At 57.7% G+C, this 18,052-nt stretch overlaps 1 protein-coding gene across 2 annotated transcripts in view; it reads right to left on the bottom strand.

The window, feature by feature from the left end:
- MGAT3 (beta-1,4-mannosyl-glycoprotein 4-beta-N-acetylglucosaminyltransferase) overlaps positions 1-18,052 on the bottom strand; it is a 48,392-nt gene that overhangs the window by 17,340 nt on the left and 13,000 nt on the right. The window contains exon 1 of one of the 2 annotated variants that reach the window (XM_023222210.1): positions 17,848-18,049. The exons of the other annotated variant lie outside the window; for it this stretch is intronic. The gene's annotated coding sequence lies outside the window, so the exon portion shown is untranslated. Of the gene's footprint in view, positions 1-17,847; positions 18,050-18,052 lie in introns of those variants that run through there. 2 annotated transcript variants of the gene reach the window in all.

Genomic DNA, 18,052 nt, shown 5'->3' with positions numbered 1-18,052 from the left:
TGCCTGACACCAGGGTGCAGGGGCATTAGGCAGGTGACTGGCAGACGGAGACCTCGGGAGGGGAGGTGGGCTAAAGGCGGGCCTCAGGGCCCGATATACAGACACATCCCATGAACTGGTCCCGTGGGCACTGAGGACAGCTGCTTCCCAGCCAGGTCCCTGGAACTCCCCTCCAGGTTTCCTGGGACCTGAGAGAGAGGTGGAGTGAAGGGGGAGAAAAAACAAAGCCCAGGGACCCGCTCCAAAAAACAATCAAGAAGATGCTCCCAGCTTTTCAATTTCAGACACTGAGTTCCTTGCAAGATTTTGTTTGAAGGAAAACTTCTATAGTTTAAAAAAAAAAAAAAAAGCTCGGCAAGCCCTGCTGTGGATTCATCCCTCACTCCGCCGGCAAGGAGCCGGAGGGCCTAGGGAGGGTGACGGGCGGGGGCTGCACCACAAGCAGAGCCCAGGTCTCTCTGACTCCAGAGAGGCAGGGGCGCTGGGCTGGGGCTTCTCCATCTTGGATCTTCAGCCCCCAGTCCAGGCAGAGAGGGACCTTGTGGACATCAGGGAGCAGAGGGCGGATGTCCCACCCGGGGCTAGTGGTGCATGTGCACATTTCAGAGGGCCCGAGGGCTCGGACTGCCTCTTACACACAGAGCCTGGAATGGAGAGGCGTAAACTTGGCCTGGGGGAACAGGCCAGGCCAGAAGTGGGCAGTGGCTCCTGCCCGAAGAGCCCAGAGCAAACATTCAGTGAATGTTTGGGATTAACCAAAGGAATGAGTACCGCTGGCAGCATTTCGGGCATAGGGCTCTTTATCTCTCAGGGAGAGGACCACCCTCATGAAGAGAGCCCCCTCTGCAGGGCCACACATGACCACGGACCTGCTGTGTGCAGAGCCAGGAGGCAGTGGGAGCCCGTGGCGGCTGGGCCAGTGTGCAGGGAAGGTGCTCAGTACTGAGAGGGTTGGGGGCGATGTGAAGACTATAGCGCTACTGGCCTTGCTTCATTCCACCTCCACAGGCACACAGGGCCTCAAACTCACAGCTGGCAAGTGACAGCAGCAAGGTCCACACCCATCTGAGGCCTCAGGGCTTCTCAGAGTTTCAGGGGCAAAGTCCAGGCTGCTGCCTTCAGCCTTGCCCCAGGCAAGGGCCCCCTCTCATCCCAGCCGCCATCAGGACCCCATGGGCCTGCCATTTTCAGGTCACAGGGCTCTCCAGCTCTGGCAGATGATCCGATCCCCTGCCCAGGAAAGCTGCATCTGCCCATCCTGCCAACCTCCTGAGCCCCTCTCACCCGCCTAAAACCATGTGAGCACCCCGGTGGCACACTGCAAGGCCAGGCTGGAATTACATTTCCCAGAGCCCAGAGTTCCTTCAAAGGCCAAGGGGACCCAGGGCAGCCCTTCCCACCACTACCCAACTCCAACAGGAATGGGTCACCCTGGATAGTGCCCCATGTCGGGATCTCCTGCAGCTTAAAGGAGGCTTGAGGTCCAAAAAGTCAGGAAACCTCCAAGGTAAGGCCCAGACTCCAGGAGGCTCCGAAGGCCCTGGCTCCTGACCCACACTGCAGACCCCTGCCCCGATCTACCCTGGAGCTGGCACTCTACATCCATCTGTCCCCTGCCCACACCATGCCGGCCCATCTCCATGCAGGCCGCCCTCCTCGTCCATCCACACTCCTCCCCTTAACTTCCATCCCCCCATCACCATTATTTTCCCCGATCACCCAGAACTTGGAGACAAGCAAGGGAGGGGTCCCATGCCACCTGCACCACCTCCTTGGGGAGTTTGTTTGCTGCTGTCTGCCTGATTCTGAGCTCCAGCTAGCCTGGACTGACCACAGACCCAGGGATCCCCAAGCCCCTGTGTCCACAGCTTCCCCTTGCCAGCCTGTAATCATGTAGGGGGTGCTATGGTCTGAAAAATGTGTCCCCCAATGTTCACGTGTACGAAATGTAATCCCCAGTGCAGCGGTGTTGACAGGTGTGGACTTTAAGAGGTGATTAGGCCATGAGGGCTCCACCCTCATGGAGGGACTTGTGCTGTTATTGTAGGAGGGGGTTATCGTTCCTGATAACAGCATGGGCCAGAAGTGGGTTAGTTATCATTTTCCTGACAACTGCATGGGGTCAGCCCTGCCCCTCTCCATGTGTGGATACTTCTGCCCTTCTGCCATGGGATGACGCAGCATGAAGGCCCTCGCCATATGGTAGCTCCTTGACCCTAGACTTCCCAGCCTCCAGATTCGTGAGAAAGTTCTGCTGTTTACAAACTACCCAGTCTCAGGTACTCTGTGATAGCAGCACACACAGGACTAAGAGGGGGAATGAGAGGACAGCACATCTGAGGCCTTCCCCAGAGCCGCCCTCTGACCGGGCTGTGCTCAGTACCTTAGCTGTTCTCTAACCTCACGTGGACATCTGCCTCCCACTGCTATTTCACAGAGGAGAAAACCTAAGTTCAGTGAGTCAAAGCAACAAGCCCTGGCACTCCCTATGAGTGACATGCATCAGACCCTCTTGGGGAGTGGCCCACACTCCCCAAGACTCTAGCCCGCATCGCAGCTGCCTGACCCTTGCCTGGGGCCCTCCCAGGCATTGCCACCTCCTTCCCCTTACCGGCCGGTACCTGCCTTGAGGCACAGTGTCTAGTCCCCTCTGTGGCCACCTGCTCCCAACCCTGCCTGCCTCCCAACTCACCCTTGGCTCTATGGCAGCAGTTTCCTCCCTAGAAGCTGAGCCCAGGTGTCAGTTAGACGACTGCAGGAGGAACTGGCCTTGTCCCGCCAGATGCCTGCCCCGCCCTCCATCTGGGCTGGTTTTGTGGCTCCACCTCTTTCCAGCTAGGTCACCTCACCTCTCCAGCCTCAGTCTTCTCCTTTGTAAAACAAGTAACCAGGCATCAGTGAGAGGCAGCCCCACCCTTCCAGAGCCACTCCTAGGTGCCAGGTGCTCGAGGAGGTAGGGGCATTGTGGTTTTACAGGTGTAGAGCCTGTTAGGACCAAGTGTTCAGTAAAATGTAGGTCCATTTCTTGTGAGCCTCACCTTGCTCCCTCTCTGGGTGGGAGGGTCCCCGAGAACCGCGCCCCGACTCCCAGAGGGGCTGCTGGATATTCTCAGTGGGACAAGGATAGTGAACCGAGGAACACCCTATGCCTGGAAGAGCTCAGAAATAAACTCTCGGCATGCAGGACCCCGAGTCTCTGACAAAGTATACCAGGCAGGGACAGGGCAGGGGCCAGGGAGCCTGAACCCATGCTGCCTCCCCTGCAAGGGGGCCCAAGAGTCCACAGCCTTTTGGAGGGAGTTGGGTCTCTCTGGGAGTGGGGGCAGAGGCTCGATTCTGCCCAGAGGAGACGGCCAGACAGCTATTGTACTGCTGGCTCCAAGCCCAAGGGTCCGCCCTTAGCAAGGCATTCATTCCTCAGTGTGGAGAACACCCCTCTTGAGGGTGAAGACAGAAATCACACTCTACCCTGGAAGGAGGCTGAGCTCAGAGCTTTGAGCATTCCTGCTGCTGGGTAGCTTTGCACACAGAGCCCCACCCTCCAATACCTCGCCCTCCGGGGACTCCTCCCTCTTCCTAGCCCTTGCCTTCCCTGGGGGCTGCCCTCAGCCCCGCCTGCTCAGGAGTTCCCCCATGCTGTCCCCTAAGCCTGGAGAGGAATTTCCTGTTTGCTTGTCTTGCTCACAGTGGCGGCTGAGGCGCGCAGAGAATAGTGCAATAGCATCCAGTGAAAGAATGAGTGAATGAGTACCGTGTGACTCTGTCCCTCGCCCCTCTGCCCCTCTGCCCCTGTGCCTCGTCTGTCAGATTGTGTGGCGCCTGCCCTGGAGGGCTGCCGAAAGGCCCTCATGGGAAGAACAGAACCGATGCCCTGCGTAGTGTCAGGGACAGGGGGACTCCCAAGGGCACAGGGGCCTTGCCATCTCTGCAGAGGAAGGCCGGCAGGGACTGATGGCCGCAAGGGCGGGGGTAGGAGTGGGGGCTGGGAAGGCAAAGGAAGGAAGAACAGAGACAAGGTTGGAGTGGGGCGAGGGCATGGGAAGGGGCTGCTCAAGCCTGTAATTATTAATTGGGCAGATGATTAATTGTTAACAAAGCTTCGGGTTAAAGGAAGGAACACAGCTTCTTCTAATTCATCAACAGGCCCGTATTGCCAGCCCCTCCACAAAGGCTTAAAGTTCCCATGCTTACAGGACCCACTGAGGCCTGTAGGACAAATCCTCGAGATCCCCGTACTTCGGGCGTTCAGCTCCCTACCCACCTCCCAGCCCACTCAGCCTTCCTTACAGGCCCGAATAAACTGCCCCAGTCCGTCTGGACAAGAGAAGGGAGGGAGGCCAGCTCTGCCCTGCCCTGGCTTCCAAGGTCAGAATGCCCCCGCTCCCACCCCCAGGGCTCCCAGAGATGTGGTGCCTCCCAGGCAGAGGGGCAGCCAGAGCCTTTGGTCTGAGCAGGGGTGGCCATGGCCAGATAACAAAGAAGGCCCAGGAAAAGCCGGGCAGGAGGGGCCGGGCTGAGTGTTTCTGCCTCTGTGAGAGGGCGCTCCTGGACCCTGAGCCAGTCCCCTCTGCGGCCAATCTCTCAGGAGTCAGCGTGGGGCGGGGGCTGCTTTAGGGCCATAGCTCTCTGGAGTCCAGACTCAAAAGGGGCTGGATTCAAATTGTGCCCCTTCCAAGCCGCCCTCCTCCGCGATCTTGGGCAGGTCACTGAATACCTTGGGCCTCGGTGCCCCTATCGGCAATGTGAGGCCATTCCAACCCCGAGGAGATTAGAACGGATAACATCCGAACAGTCTTACAGGCCAGTCCTCTGAGCTGGGTGCGGCCTCACCACGTGCCTGGCAGAGATGCAGCAAGGCCTGCAGGCCCCGTTCCCCTAAATGTTCCCAGGATGGACCCCTCTGCCTTCCTGCCACCCCGAGGTTCTCACTAGCTTCCCTCCTGCCTCTGCAGCAGCCCCTCACCGCAAAGTCTCCATCAGGCCACATCTCCCTGCTCAAGCCCTCCCGTGGCCTCGTCACACTCAGAATTAAAACCCCAACTCTTCTGTGCTCCATGGACCCTGGCCATCTGATGCCTGTGTCTCTGCTGACCTTGCCTCCCTTGTCCCCCAGGCCCCAGCCACGCTCCCCACCTTCCTGTCTCCTACACTCTTCAGGTGTGGCCCCATTCCAGGGCCCTCGCACAGGCTGATCCCTCCACCTGGAACTCCCTTTTTCAGGTCCCTGCATGCTCTGATGCCATGCGTCAGACAGGTGCCCCTGAGCAGCTGGCTGAAGTACTGCCCCTGCCCGCAAGCCCTCTCTCCAGGCCGCCCCCCAGCACTCATCACTGTGGAAGTGATCCCGCTTTGTTGTTTGTGTCTCCCCCACCCTGACCCTGCTGGCGCGGCCACAGGAGAGCAGGTCACCACAGGCCTCAGTCACCACTGTTCCCCACCCCGCAGGACAAAGCCTGCCCAGGAGCAGGCACTGCACAGACGATGGATGACGATGGAACAGTCCAAAGACACACGAGCCCGGATGAGAAGCAGCAACAGACTTGGAGGGACAAGTATCCTCTGGTTTGGGGGTGCAGGCCCAGCCTGCGAGTTCCCACGCCTGACAGGCGCTCCTCCCCTGCCCAGTGGCCCCAGAGAAAGCCCCTGCCCTGCTGAGATCAGTGCTGCCCTGCCCTGCAGCCCCGGCAGTGCCAGCCCCCCCCGCCCAGGCTCGTCATCCTCTGGGGACAACGTACAAAGGGCCACTTCAGTGCAGAGCCTCAGCTCCATCTCCAGGCTGGCGGGCTGAGCGAAGAGGGGGTGGGGGGAAATGGAGGGAAGGGCGCGCCCCACCCTTTCGCATTCTCTGGGGCCTTCTCTAGCATTGGGAACTTTGTCCCAGGCGTTGTACCCTGGGTGGCAGTGGAGGGGTCGTTGGCTGGCAGAGGCCCTCACCCACCAGGTGGCAGGGGAAGGTCTCGTCCAAGAGTCCTAGGCAGCAGGAGTGGATGCTGCTCCCCTGGTACCCACCCATGTGTACAGGGCAGCAGGTGGTAGGCACGCTTGCATGCTCAGGTGGCCCGGTGCCAGCTGGAGTGAGGGACAGCGAGGTGCAGACCTGGTGGGAACGATCTGGGCTGGGCAGCAAGGAGGGCAGTGGGCATGGGCTTTGGGTCACACCAGGCCTGGTTTTCTGGCCTGAGACCCTCTGTGGCAAACGAGATAAAAATCAAAAGGCTGTCCCAACAACCTGAGCTGGTAACCTGTGACTCAAGCCTGGCACCAGGGGACTGACACTCCGACAACTTTGGCGTTCTCAACGCTCCCCTTTCTGGGCCCCTCCCCACCCACCACCAAGGCTTGTCCGTCCCACTGCTTGCACTTCCCAAATCTCCCATTCCCGAGCCCACCACTCACGGGAATGGCAGCAGCTTCCTCAACGGGCCCCCCGACCCGGCCCTGATGAGCCAAGCGAAAGCCACATGTGACGCTGCCCTCCCCAGCTTGGAGTGGGCAGGAGTCTGCCCTCAGGAGAAAGTCCAAGTCCCTCAAGGAGATTTCTGTGTAAATCCAGAAGTTTGTAAACCCAGAAGTTTCTGTGTAATCTCACCCTTCAATCTCCGTGCCTGTTCCTGGAGGGTTCGGCTGAGCTGCACTTCTCCAGGCCTCCCTGACCCCGGTCTACTCCCCAGAACCCCTTGCCCCACACAAGGGCAGTGCTGTCTGACACCCCTGGGTCCCCAGCCTCAAGAACTGAGCCCCACACAAAAAAGGTGCTCACCCTCAATTTGTTGAATGAATAAATGACCACCCCAAATCCACACACCCACACTTTCCAGTCAATGCTGCAGGGCTCTCAGGCCTGCCTGGGGCTCACACAAGTGGCCAATGATCCTAGTCCTGCCTGCTTTGCCAACTTGGGCTTGTCACACCTCAATGAGGCAGCTTAGCTACGTGAATCCTGAGGGCCTCTTCCAATGGGGCAGTGGTGGCGGAGGGGAGATATAGGAAATGACCAGAGCCTTCATGGCCAGGAGTTATGGGAAGAAGGTGGGAAAGGAAGAGCGGCTCAGCAGTTAGGATCCTCCCGGTCAGTGTCTGAACCGCAGCTCACGGCTGTGTGTTCACTGCCTCATGCCTGGTGCTGCAGGTGCGCTGCTGAGCAAGGGAATGGGCTTGAATGTGGCTCTGCCACCGTGGGGACCCGGTGAGCTGACAAGGCCACACCTGCCCGCAGCCTGCAGCTCCTGGGCAGGAAGGTGGCAGCGTTGCCCTGGTATATGGGAACCTGAGCGTCACAGTTAGCTTCCTGCTGGGGGTGGTCCTGACAGAGCAAGTGCACAGCTGGCTGGGACTCTGGGCACCCAAGGAGCCTCCCCTCGGCTGGAACAAGGCACCCTGTCTCTTTTCCTCTCCCAATTACTCTCCCTCCACCTCTGCTTGGAGAGGGGATGTGCCCAAGGTCAGGAACCCAGCAGGCTGTGGTGGGAGTCCTCATCCCAGTCCAGCTCGGCAGAGCCGCCGGTGTGCCCACTGCTGCTCATCAAGGCTCACGATCTCCCATGCCCTGGACCTCAGTTTCCCCACTGACCACTGAGGGTGGTGGCCTCCGAGCTCCATGTTCTGGAAGACCCACATTCTAGGTTTGCTGCTCCAGATTTCTTCCTCTAAGTTCCAGATTCCAGGTTCTCTGTCTGCATGTGGAGGTTCTATTTCTTTGTTTTGCTTTTTGAGACTGAGCTGAGATTGCCACTACACTCTAGCCTGGGCAACAGATCCAGACTCCATCAAAAAAAAAAAAAGAGGAGGGAGGAAGGAAGGAAGGATCTCCATCACAGGTCCCGTGTCCATGAGTCTCCTCTTTGGGACACTGTACTTCGTATTCTCTTTGAGGTGCCCAGCAGCAGGGCTCCTGCCCACTCCTACCTTCTTAGCCTCATCACCCTTTGGGGGCTCTTGAGAGCAGTGGAACCAAAGAGATGGGGCTGCCTGCACTCCCAAAGTGAGAAGGTCCGGCCCAGCTTTCCTAGGCCTGGGATGCCCCCAGGGCCGCAGAGGGGATCCCAGAGCACACCCCAGCCAGGCAGAAATGCCCTTCCCCACCCCTTTCCCATCTCTCCAGGACGCTGCCCCAACCCCCTGCCCTTCACCCTCTGCACCAGCTCTCACTGCAATGGCTCCACAAGACAGGTGCTTCCCAAGGGCAAAGACTTCAGGTCAGGGCCTGGCACCTGCTTGGTAGGCACTCTGTCAACGCTGGCTGAATGAATTAACCAGGAATGCCCAAGGTATCTATAGGACTGCACAGCCTAAGAGATGCTGCTAGTCTGTAAGTGATGCAGACGTTCATACTGTGTGCATATACATGTGGCGTGCACAAAACACATGCATGCAAACTGCAAGCTGTCACACCCTGATGTCAGCAGAGCTATGCCCCTGCCACCTAACTCAGTCATCGGCGCACAGTAGGCACTTAGGGAGTAATTGCTGAAAGAACGGATGGACGGATGCGTGCTCTGTGCTGGGTACAAAGCGTACCGTGTACAGAGTCGGAAGCCAGGAGAGAAACAGAAACTGACCCCACCCAGGATAAAGGCTCAGACGTGATGACAAATAACGCTACCGCAAGGCAGAACTTGACCTGTATATAGGATAGTGGGAAAGGCACTTTGAGGCCTGGGACTGTAACGACATCACCAACAGGGATGACCACACCCACTGGGCTTCAGCATGGAGGTGAAACAAGCAGCCCTGGCTCCTGCCCTGGGGGCACCTCTGTCTAGAAGGGGCAGGAGGGGCTTCCTAAGGAGTAGGGGCTCTGGCAGCAGCTAGGCTGGAGGGGACAGGCTCTTCAGGAGGGCAGGGGACCAGTATCAGCAAAGACCGGGAAGTAGGAAGGTGAGGCTCACATATGGAGCACAATTGCCCAAGAGACTGGAGCATGGGGGACGCGGGGGAAGAAAGAGGCTGGACCAGTTCCGGAGGAAGGAGGTCAGAGGTGTTTGGACGAAATTCTCAGAGCACTACATTCCAGGAGCTCCAGGCCTGGGCTCCTATGACCCAATTTCCAGGAATAAGAACAACACAGGCCTCCTGCCGCAGGTTCACTTGCTCTGGGGGATGTGCCTGGTGCTAGGCAAACCCCATGGTGAGACGCCACAGCCGGTCACTGCCTGCAAGGGGTGGCCTCAGAATCAGACAAAGCAGGAGCCGGCTGTCTCCGGGGCTCCTTTTCTTCCCACTCACTGTTAGAATACGACCGCATTTTTGTGGTTTAAAGGTTTCTCATCCGTTCTAGAACATCAGGAAAGCACAGAGGAAGCAGCAGGACAGTGTTCCCACCATCCTGCCACCCCTGGGCCTGGCTGGCTTCTGGCCGGGCCTTCCTCGCAGGCCTTTCTCTTCCGCATGCACCTTTTGCTGGAACCAACATCAACATGGGTTTCCTGTCACCTTCGGGCAGTGCGCATTTTGCTCTATCAGGCTTTCTTTCTTTTCTTTTAAGACGGAGTCTCACTCTGTTGCCAAGGCTGGAGTGCAGTGGCATAATTTCGGCTCACTGCAACTTCTGCCGCCCGGGTTCAAGCGATTTTTCTGCCTCAGCCTGCTGAGTAGCTGGGATTACAGGCACCCGCCACCACGCCCGGCTAATTTTTGTACTTTTAGTAGAGACGGGGCTTCACCATGTTGACCAGGCTGGTCTTGAACTCCTGACCTCAGGTGATCCGCCCACCTCGGCCTCCCAAAGTGCTAGAGTTTTTTGCATGATTTCATTTACATATTTCAGGAACCATGGGCCACAGTGCCAAAATAATGCTCATTTCACTATATGGAAATTGAGTGCTAAGCAGGGGAAGTGGTTTGTTCCTGTCTAGTGTCTGCAGTACAGAGCCTGCCCGACAGGTGAGGGACCTGATGAGTTTGTGCAGTGTTCTACAATTAACAAAGCATCTTACACACGTGGTTTCACTGAATGCCCACAGTGGGTTAGAGGGTACGGCACTACTTTTCACTTATGCCCATATCCCAAAGGAAAACCTTCCGAGGGGTGCAGCTGAGCCCAGGGGATCAGCCCAGAGAGGCCACGTGGCCAGCTGAACCCACCCATTTTTGCAAAGGGAACCTTAAGGTCTGGGGCCCTGGGAAACTTGCCCAGAGTGCCTCTGAGAGCTGAGGGTCCCCTGTGTGGTGTGAAGGAGGAGACAGCAGGCCTGCGTGGGGCTGCACGCCACCCTCTTCCCCTGTCCCTAGTACAGAGCATTTCTCAGCAGGAACCAGGTCAGATGCGGGCATAGATGAGCAGGAACTGGGGAGAGCAAAGTGCTCCGGGCTCAGGGCTGAGCTCCGGTCCTGGAGTGGAGAAAGATAAAGCCTGATAGAGGCTGGGCGCAGTGGCTCATGCCTATAATCCCGGCACTTCGGGAGGCCGAGGTGGGTGGATCACGAGGTAAGGAGATCAAGACCATCCTGGCTAACATGGTGAAACCCCGTCTCTACTAAAAATACGAAAAAGAAAAAAATTAGCTGGGTGTGGTGATGGGTGCCTGTAGTCCCAGCTACTTGGGAGGCTGAGGCAGAAGAATGGTGTGAACCAGGAGGCGGAGCTTACAGTGAGCCGAGATCCTGCCACTGCACTCCAGCCTGGGCAACAGAGCAAGACTCTGTCTCAAAAAAAAAAAAAAAAGAAAAAAAAAAAGAAATATGTATCAGGCCATCAGGCCAGGCTCAGAGGCTCACACCTGTAATATCAGCATTTTGGGAGGCTGAGGCAGGCAAATCACTTGAGGTCAGGAGTTCAAGACCAGCCTGGCCAACATGATGAAACCCCATCTCTACTAAAAATACGAAAATTAGCTGGGCGTGGTGGTGGGCACCTATAATCCCAGCTACTTGGGAGGCTGAGGCAGGATGAATTGCTTGAATCCAGGAGACAGAAGTTGCACTGAGCTGAGATCGCACCATTGCACTCTAGCCTGGGCGACATAGCGAGACTCTGTTTCAAAAAAAAAAAAGAAAAAAAAATATATCAAATGCCTTCTACGTGCCAGGCACAGAGCCAGGCCCTAGTGCATGCCTGGTGCCAGCCCAGGGCCCAACCCATCCCCAGTCACCTGCAGCTCTCCCTGTGCCCCTCTCCTGTGGCAGCCACCATCACTCACCCACCACAATTTGCCACAACCACATGCCAGGCCCCAGGTAGCAAGAGGAGGACGCACCAAGAGAGATTTGCCCAGTGCATTAGGCAAGCTCTGGGCATCATGCCTGCTTGGGACTTGCTTCCAGGAAGAGGCAGAGGCAGCAAGTCCTAGGATGAAAGCACGGTGGGGGCAGTGGGGCAGGGGCGAGCGTGGTATTATATGAAGAGCTGGTGGGGCAGAGGCTACGAACACAGGCAGGGCCTGGGTCACAGGATCTGAGTTACAAGTGTTGGGGGTTGGGAAATCTAGCAGCCACTACAGATGCCAGGGAGCTGGGAACTGGCTCTTGGAGAGCACAGGCCTCTGTATCCTCAGGGCAGCATTTTTAAATTTTTCTTTTTTACTTTTTTTCTTTTTTTTGAGATAGGGTCTTGCTCTGTTGCTTAGGCTGGAGTATAGTTGTGCGATCTCAGCTAACTGCAGCCTTGACCTCCTGGGCTCAAGTGATCTTCCCTCTCAATCTTCCAGGTAGCTAGGCTATAGGCGTGTGCCACCACACCTGGCTAATTTTTTTAAATTTTTAAAAATTTTTTTGTAGAGACAGGGTACCACTATGTTGCCCAGGCTGGTCTCGAACTCCTGGACTTAATTAATCCTCCTGCCTCGGCCTCCCAAAGTACTGGGATTACTTTGGGAGTCCAAGTCAGCATTTTTTAAACTGTGGGTTTCCAGCCTTCCCGTTGTGAGATGCTGACTCAGCAGGGCTGGCTAGAGTCTGGCATACAGGTACTTTATGCAGGCAGCCCAGGTGACATTGAGCGGGCCTTCCAGAGACAGGGCTCAGGACGGTGGCAGGAGGGCCTTGAAGGGGAAGCCTGGAGGCCAAGAGACCAAGTGATGGCTGTCTCAGGGCTCCAAGCCTCAGGGAGCAGGCCCTGCTGGGAGCCCACAGGAGAGAAGGAGCAGGTCTGGGTGACCCAGGGAGCCTGCTCTCTGAGGGTCCTATAGGCTGGAAACAATCCCAGCCCTGCCACTTCCCGGCTGTGGGCCCCCGACTCTGGGTACCCTCAAAGTGCCAAACAGGGATGATAACAGTGCTTGCCTCTCAGCAAGGTATGAGACATCTCTGGGAGAATGCACAGAAAGTGGTTGGTTGGCCCTGGGCCCAGCACATAGTAAGTGCTTGATAAAGGGCAGCAAATTGTGATAACCCGGAGACCAAGGTAGGGAGGACAACCGTGGGAGACATCCACCACGGGGCCTGCCAGCCAGAGTCCCAGAATCCACTCCAGCCGGCCTCCCTCACTTAGAACCCCGTCTCTGGGCTGTTCCTTCTGGGAAGTTCCTGGCCTGCCCAGAGAGGGCAGCCGGAGGGCAGGCTCTGAGGAGATCCTGGTGCGTGCACAGGTCTGTCTCCCTGGCCTGGCCCTTACCCACACCCCCCCAAGGGATTCCCACTTCGGTAAGAACCAAAGTTTCGAGCCAAATAATCTTCATAAAACAATAGGGTAATTAGTGAATGTGAATGATTTCCATTGTTTCAATTTTATTTTTACAGAAAAGATGAAAATAAGTGAGCCAAAGGGGGAATTCCACTTCAGGCAGCCCAAGGAGAAATACGTGAAGACTCGGTTAACTTCCTGACTTACGGGCAAGGCCATGGGTCCCCTTGTCAGCTCCATGCTGTGAGAGGGGGGTCCCGGCCTGCTTCCAGCCCGTGGGCAGCTCCGCCCCTTCCCAAAGCCTCAGTGTCCCCTTCCTGGCGGTGGGGACAATAGCGCCTCCCAAGCAGGTCCCTGTACCCTCCCTCTGTAGTGTGAGGCTGCTCTCTGGAGGGTCAGTCCCTTCCATCAGGGATGCAGAAGGAGTAATGAGCAGGACAGCAAGGCTGCTCACCTGGGCTGAGAATCATTCATCCATCCATTCATCCATCCATCTGTACATTTAACTGAGGGCCTCCACAGTATTTGTGTCACTGAAAGTCTATCAGGAACACGTAACAAACACACCAAAGACATGGGCATGGTGCTCTGGGAGCTGACAGCAAGAACACCGGGAAGCGTGTGGACTTCCCTGAGCCAGAGACGCTGCAGCTAAGATGTAAAGAGTGGGTCAGTGTAGGCTGGGCGTGGTGGCTCAGGCTTGTAATCTCAGCAGTTTGGGAGGCCGAGGCGGGCGGATCACAAGGTCAGGAGATTGAGATCATCCTGGCCCACATGGTGAAACCCCATCTCTACTAAAAATACAAAAATTAGCTGGGCATGGTGGCGCGTGCCTGTAATCCCAGCTACTCGGAAGGCTGAGGGAGGAGAATCGCTTGAACCAGGGAGTCGGAGGTTGCAGTGAGCCGAGATCACGCCACTGTACTCCAGCCTAGTGACAGAGCAAGACTCTGCTCAAAAAAAAAAAAAAAGACTGGGTCAGTGCGAACAAGAGACTGCACCTCGATTTCCCCATGTGTAGAGGGGATTATCCCGGAACCTCTGAACTGGCTGCCATAAGAACACAATACATGCTGGCTATTGATATTTTTATAGGCAGAAACGTGTACATGGGAGGGGCTGTAGCGTCAGGGGGAAGAGCGGAAGGGGAGAAGGGTCTGTCTGACTTAGGTTGTGGGGCTGGTGTCACAGAGGAAGGGGGTCATAAGGAAGCTTTTGATGGACGACAGAGTTACAGGGGACAGTGAATGGAACAGGAATTCAAGTCGAGGGAACAGCACAGCAAGGGAATGGAACATGAGGTTTAGGACCTGCTTGGGCCACATCTTGGAGCTCTCATTGGCTTAAGCTTGGGACCCATTCTGTGCAGAACCCCAAGGCCAGGCCAAGGTGGAGAGGAGCCCCTGGAAGGAGGGACTAGAGCAAGTGTGCATCAGGGTCAGGGGTGCAGAGGGTCTCAGGATGGGGAAGACACCAGGAGCTCTCTGTTCCCTCAGGTCTCACCCCAGGGCTGGTGCAGGGTGGCCCCACACGTCCAGCCTCCAGGCCTCCCATGGCTCCCCCTGCAAGTCCTTCTCACCTACAGTATCACCCACAGCTCCCAAATCTAGCTGACCAACACTCTCTGCATCCTTTCCTCCTCATTCAACCATCATTTATTAAGCACCCACTGAAAGCCTGGGGACCAAAGCTAGCACGTATCAGCTCCCATTATGACACTCCTGTTAGGCCATGGGTGGCCTAAAGTCAGCCAGATGGGGAGGATTTACACCATGGCGATCGGCCAACTCATCAGGGCTTTGTTTCCCAGAGAGCCAGTTGCCAGCCTACTATTGCCCCGGGTTGGAGCAATGGATCCGGAAAGGCAGGCCCCTGGGCAGGGGGACTCAGTGAGAATAGAAAGACATCAGGGACGTAAACAACACATCTTGGAGGGCAGGCGGTTTAGTCTCCAAGGAGGCAGGGGTGAATCGGGAGACTCATTCTCGAAGGGAGCAGTAAATGGCCACTGGAAACTATGCCAAGCTGTTCAAATAGTAACAGTGCATCTCACCCCCATTTTATTTTATTTTTGTTTTTTGAGATGGAGTCTCACTGTCGCCCAAGCTGGAGTGCAGTGGTGCGATCTCAACTCACTGCAGCCTCTTCCTCCAGGTTCCAGCGATTATCTTGCCTCAGCCTCCCAAGTAGCTGCGATTACAGGCGCCCGCCACCACGCCCAGTTAATTTTTGTATTTTTAGTAGAGACGGGGTTTCACCAAGTTGGCGAGGCTGGTCTTGAACTCCTGACCTCAGGTGATCTGCCCGCCTCAGCCTCCCAAACTGTTGGGATTACAGGCATGAGCCACCCCACCTGGCCTCACCACCATTTTAGACACAAAAAAACTGAGGCACGGAGATGCAGAGTCACCAGCCCACAGTCACACAGTGAGATGGGGAGGGCCAGGATTTAAACTGGGCCACTAGATCTGGAATCCCTACTTTTAGTGACTCTTTCCTTGCCCTCAAGCAGCCAGCACAGGGCGAGGCGGAGCATCTTGCCCAGGGGTATCTGCTCCCCAACGGATTCTAATTTCCTCAGGGCAAGGCCTATGTCCTCTCTGTCCAGCACAGTAAATTATTACCCCTACCTGAGGACATCATGTTCCAAGACCTGGTCCCCCCCACATGAAGGGCTTGGGGGTGGCTGAGATGAGGGGCTGCATCACTGCACTCTGGGGAGCAAAGAGGCTCTGGCTCTTGGGGAGCACAGCAGGACATCCCGAATGCCTTGGCTGGGCAGGTGGGTGCCCACGAGGCCAAGAGGGCCTGTCTTTGCAGACCACCCTGCCTCTGGCCACTCCTCACCGCTTATCTAGCCTCTTCCCAGAATTGTATGAGGACCATGCAGATCCCCCACCCTCAGCTCTCTGCTGTTCACGTCCAGCCCAGCCCTCTCGTGATTCTCATGGCCGCTGCCCAGTGAAGCTGGCCTGGCCCGCCAGCTGGCATTGGCAGCCTCGTTTTCCAGGTAATAATAGCGCAGCCAGCGATCTCTTGAGTGCTGCTCAGGTGCCAGGCACCCTGTGTGTATCCTCTCATTGAATCCTCTCTGCAACTCATTCCACAATCAAATTCTCCCCTATTTGATCACACCTGGAATCTGAGCACTTTGGGAGACAGAGACAGGAGGATCACTTGAGCCCAGGAGTTCAAGACTAGCCTGGCCAACACAGCAAGACCTCATCTCTATTAAGAAATTTTTTTAAAATTAGCTGGGTGTGTTGGCTCACGCCTGTGAGTAGTCCTAGCTACCCACGAGGTTGAGGCAGAAGGATCCCTTGAGCCCAAGAAGTCGAGGCTGCTGTGAGCTATGATCACACCACTGCACTCCAGCTTGGATGATAAGAGTGAGATCCTGTCTCAAAACAAAAACAAAACTTCCCCATTTCACAGATGTGGAAACCGAGGCTCAGAAAGTTGACTTCCTGAGGTCGTCCAGTTACTACAGAAAAAGAAATCATCAGGGCCGGGCGCGGTGGCTCACGCCTGTAATCCCAGCACTTTAGGAGGCCGAGATGGGCGGATCACTTGAGGTCAGGAGTTCGAGACCAGCCTGGCCAACCTGGTGAAACCCCATCTCTACTAAAAATACAAAAATTAGCTGGGTGTGGTGTCGGGCACCTGTAGTCCCAGCTACTCAGGAGGCTGAGGTAGGAGAATCGCTTGAACCCAGGAGGTGAAGGTTGCAGTGAGCCGAGATGGCACCACTGCACCCCAGCCTGGGCAACAGAGTGAGACTCCACCTAAAAAAAAAAAAAAAAAGAAAGGAAAGAAAAAATCACCAGTGTGCCTCAAGCAGCTGTCACCACACCAAGGGCACCAGGCAGACCCTTAGAAGCAGTCTGAGTAGCGGCAACCCCCCTGCTACACTCAGGACCAAGTACCAGGTCCCTGCTGTGTCCTCCCACCTCACTTCCACCTGGCCGCCCTGCCCAGCCTCTCCCCCGTCTTCACCTCACTTCTTCCAGGGGGCACCCACAGTGCCTGACTGTCCCCACTGCCACCTCTCAACACACACCAGGCACTCATACCTCTGAGCCTTTGCTCATGCCTTTCCCTCGGCCCACAGCGCCCTTCCCACCTTTCTCTACCCAGAGAACTCTGGCAGCTTCCTGTCATCTTCTCTTCCAGTAAGCTCTCTCTTCCTCTTGGGCTGGGACCCTCTTTCAAACTGTCCTAGGACCCAGAGCGGCTCCTCTTAGCACTCCTTAGACTGAAAATCCCCTCTGAGCCGCAGCTCCTCGGGGTGGGGACTCTCCCCTCCATCCTTCTGCTGGGCTCCATGTCTGGATCCCAGTGACACGCTCCCCAAGTGACACGCCAGTGCTCACAACTCCCCCATCAAGGCGAATGTGGACTGGTTGTCACAGGAACGAAGCGGGAGACCAGGGAGGAATCCCACCGGGGTAGTGTGTCTGTCCACACCCCATCAGGAGCCTTCAGGGGCGTCTTCCGGGGCTGGGGGTCATCCGACATCAGACCACTAGGTCTGGCCGTGCGGCATCCCTTCCTGCTGCACCCCAGCTCGGGCACCCCCCCATACACACACCCAGGCGCACTCCCCTCCCCACCCCCGGTTCCAGAACTCACTATTTGCAGATATTTATAGCGCCCTCCCTCAGCTAGGTTCCCTCCCCCGCCCTGGGCAGAGCAGTGCAAGGAGCCGGGGGCCCCCACCCCGGTAAAAGGCCGGGGGCCCTCTCCACACTTGCCTCTGCCTGGTCCCCAGGGTAGCTACGGCCGCAGCCCCCGCACCCACCCAGCACCCCGACTGCGCCTGGGCCTCGGCCGCCGCCGCCGCAGTCCGGGGTCGGGGGTGGGGAAGGCGGGCGCGGAGGCCTCCCACCCCAGCCCCGCGCCGCGCCGGAGGTTGGGGGGCGCCGCGCCGGAGGCTGGGGGACGCCGCGCACAAAGCAGGGCTCGAGCCCTGCGCCTCGGGGACGTCCCCCGCCCGGCCGTGGGAGGGGGTCGGGCGCCGAGGCTCTGCCCTCCGGGGAAGAGCGAGCTCTGAGGAGCGGCGGGTGGGGGGAGGGGGCCCGCGCCGAGCGGCTTCCCCGGCATCCCGCCCCGACCGCGGCCCCCGGGCCCCCAGCCCCAGCGCGCCCGCGCCCGCGCCCGCCCCCTAAGGTCACGCTCGGGGAGGGGGCCGCGGAGCCGGGCGGGGGGCGCTGAGCGCGGCGCGGGAGGGCGGGCAGCGCTGGGATAGAGGGGCCGCGGCGCCCCCCAGGACGCCGGGGTCAACTCACCCATCGCCCGCTGGTTCTCAGCAGCGGCGGCAGCAGCGGCGGCGGCGGCTCCGCGGCCCCCGGGGTCCCCGGCGGGGAGATGCTGGCGTCCGCCGCAGCCTCTCGCCCCATCCCGGGCTCCGGCGGCGGCGGCTGCGGCGGGCGCCCGGCATCGCGGGCGGCGCGGCCCCGGCCCGGCCCCGATCCCCGCCCCCCACCCCCACTT

Source organism: Piliocolobus tephrosceles, chromosome 19 (assembly GCF_002776525.5).
Source record: "Piliocolobus tephrosceles isolate RC106 chromosome 19, ASM277652v3, whole genome shotgun sequence".
Lineage (NCBI taxonomy): Eukaryota > Metazoa > Chordata > Mammalia > Primates > Cercopithecidae > Piliocolobus > Piliocolobus tephrosceles.
This window is presented reverse-complemented; position numbering and strand designations above follow the sequence as displayed.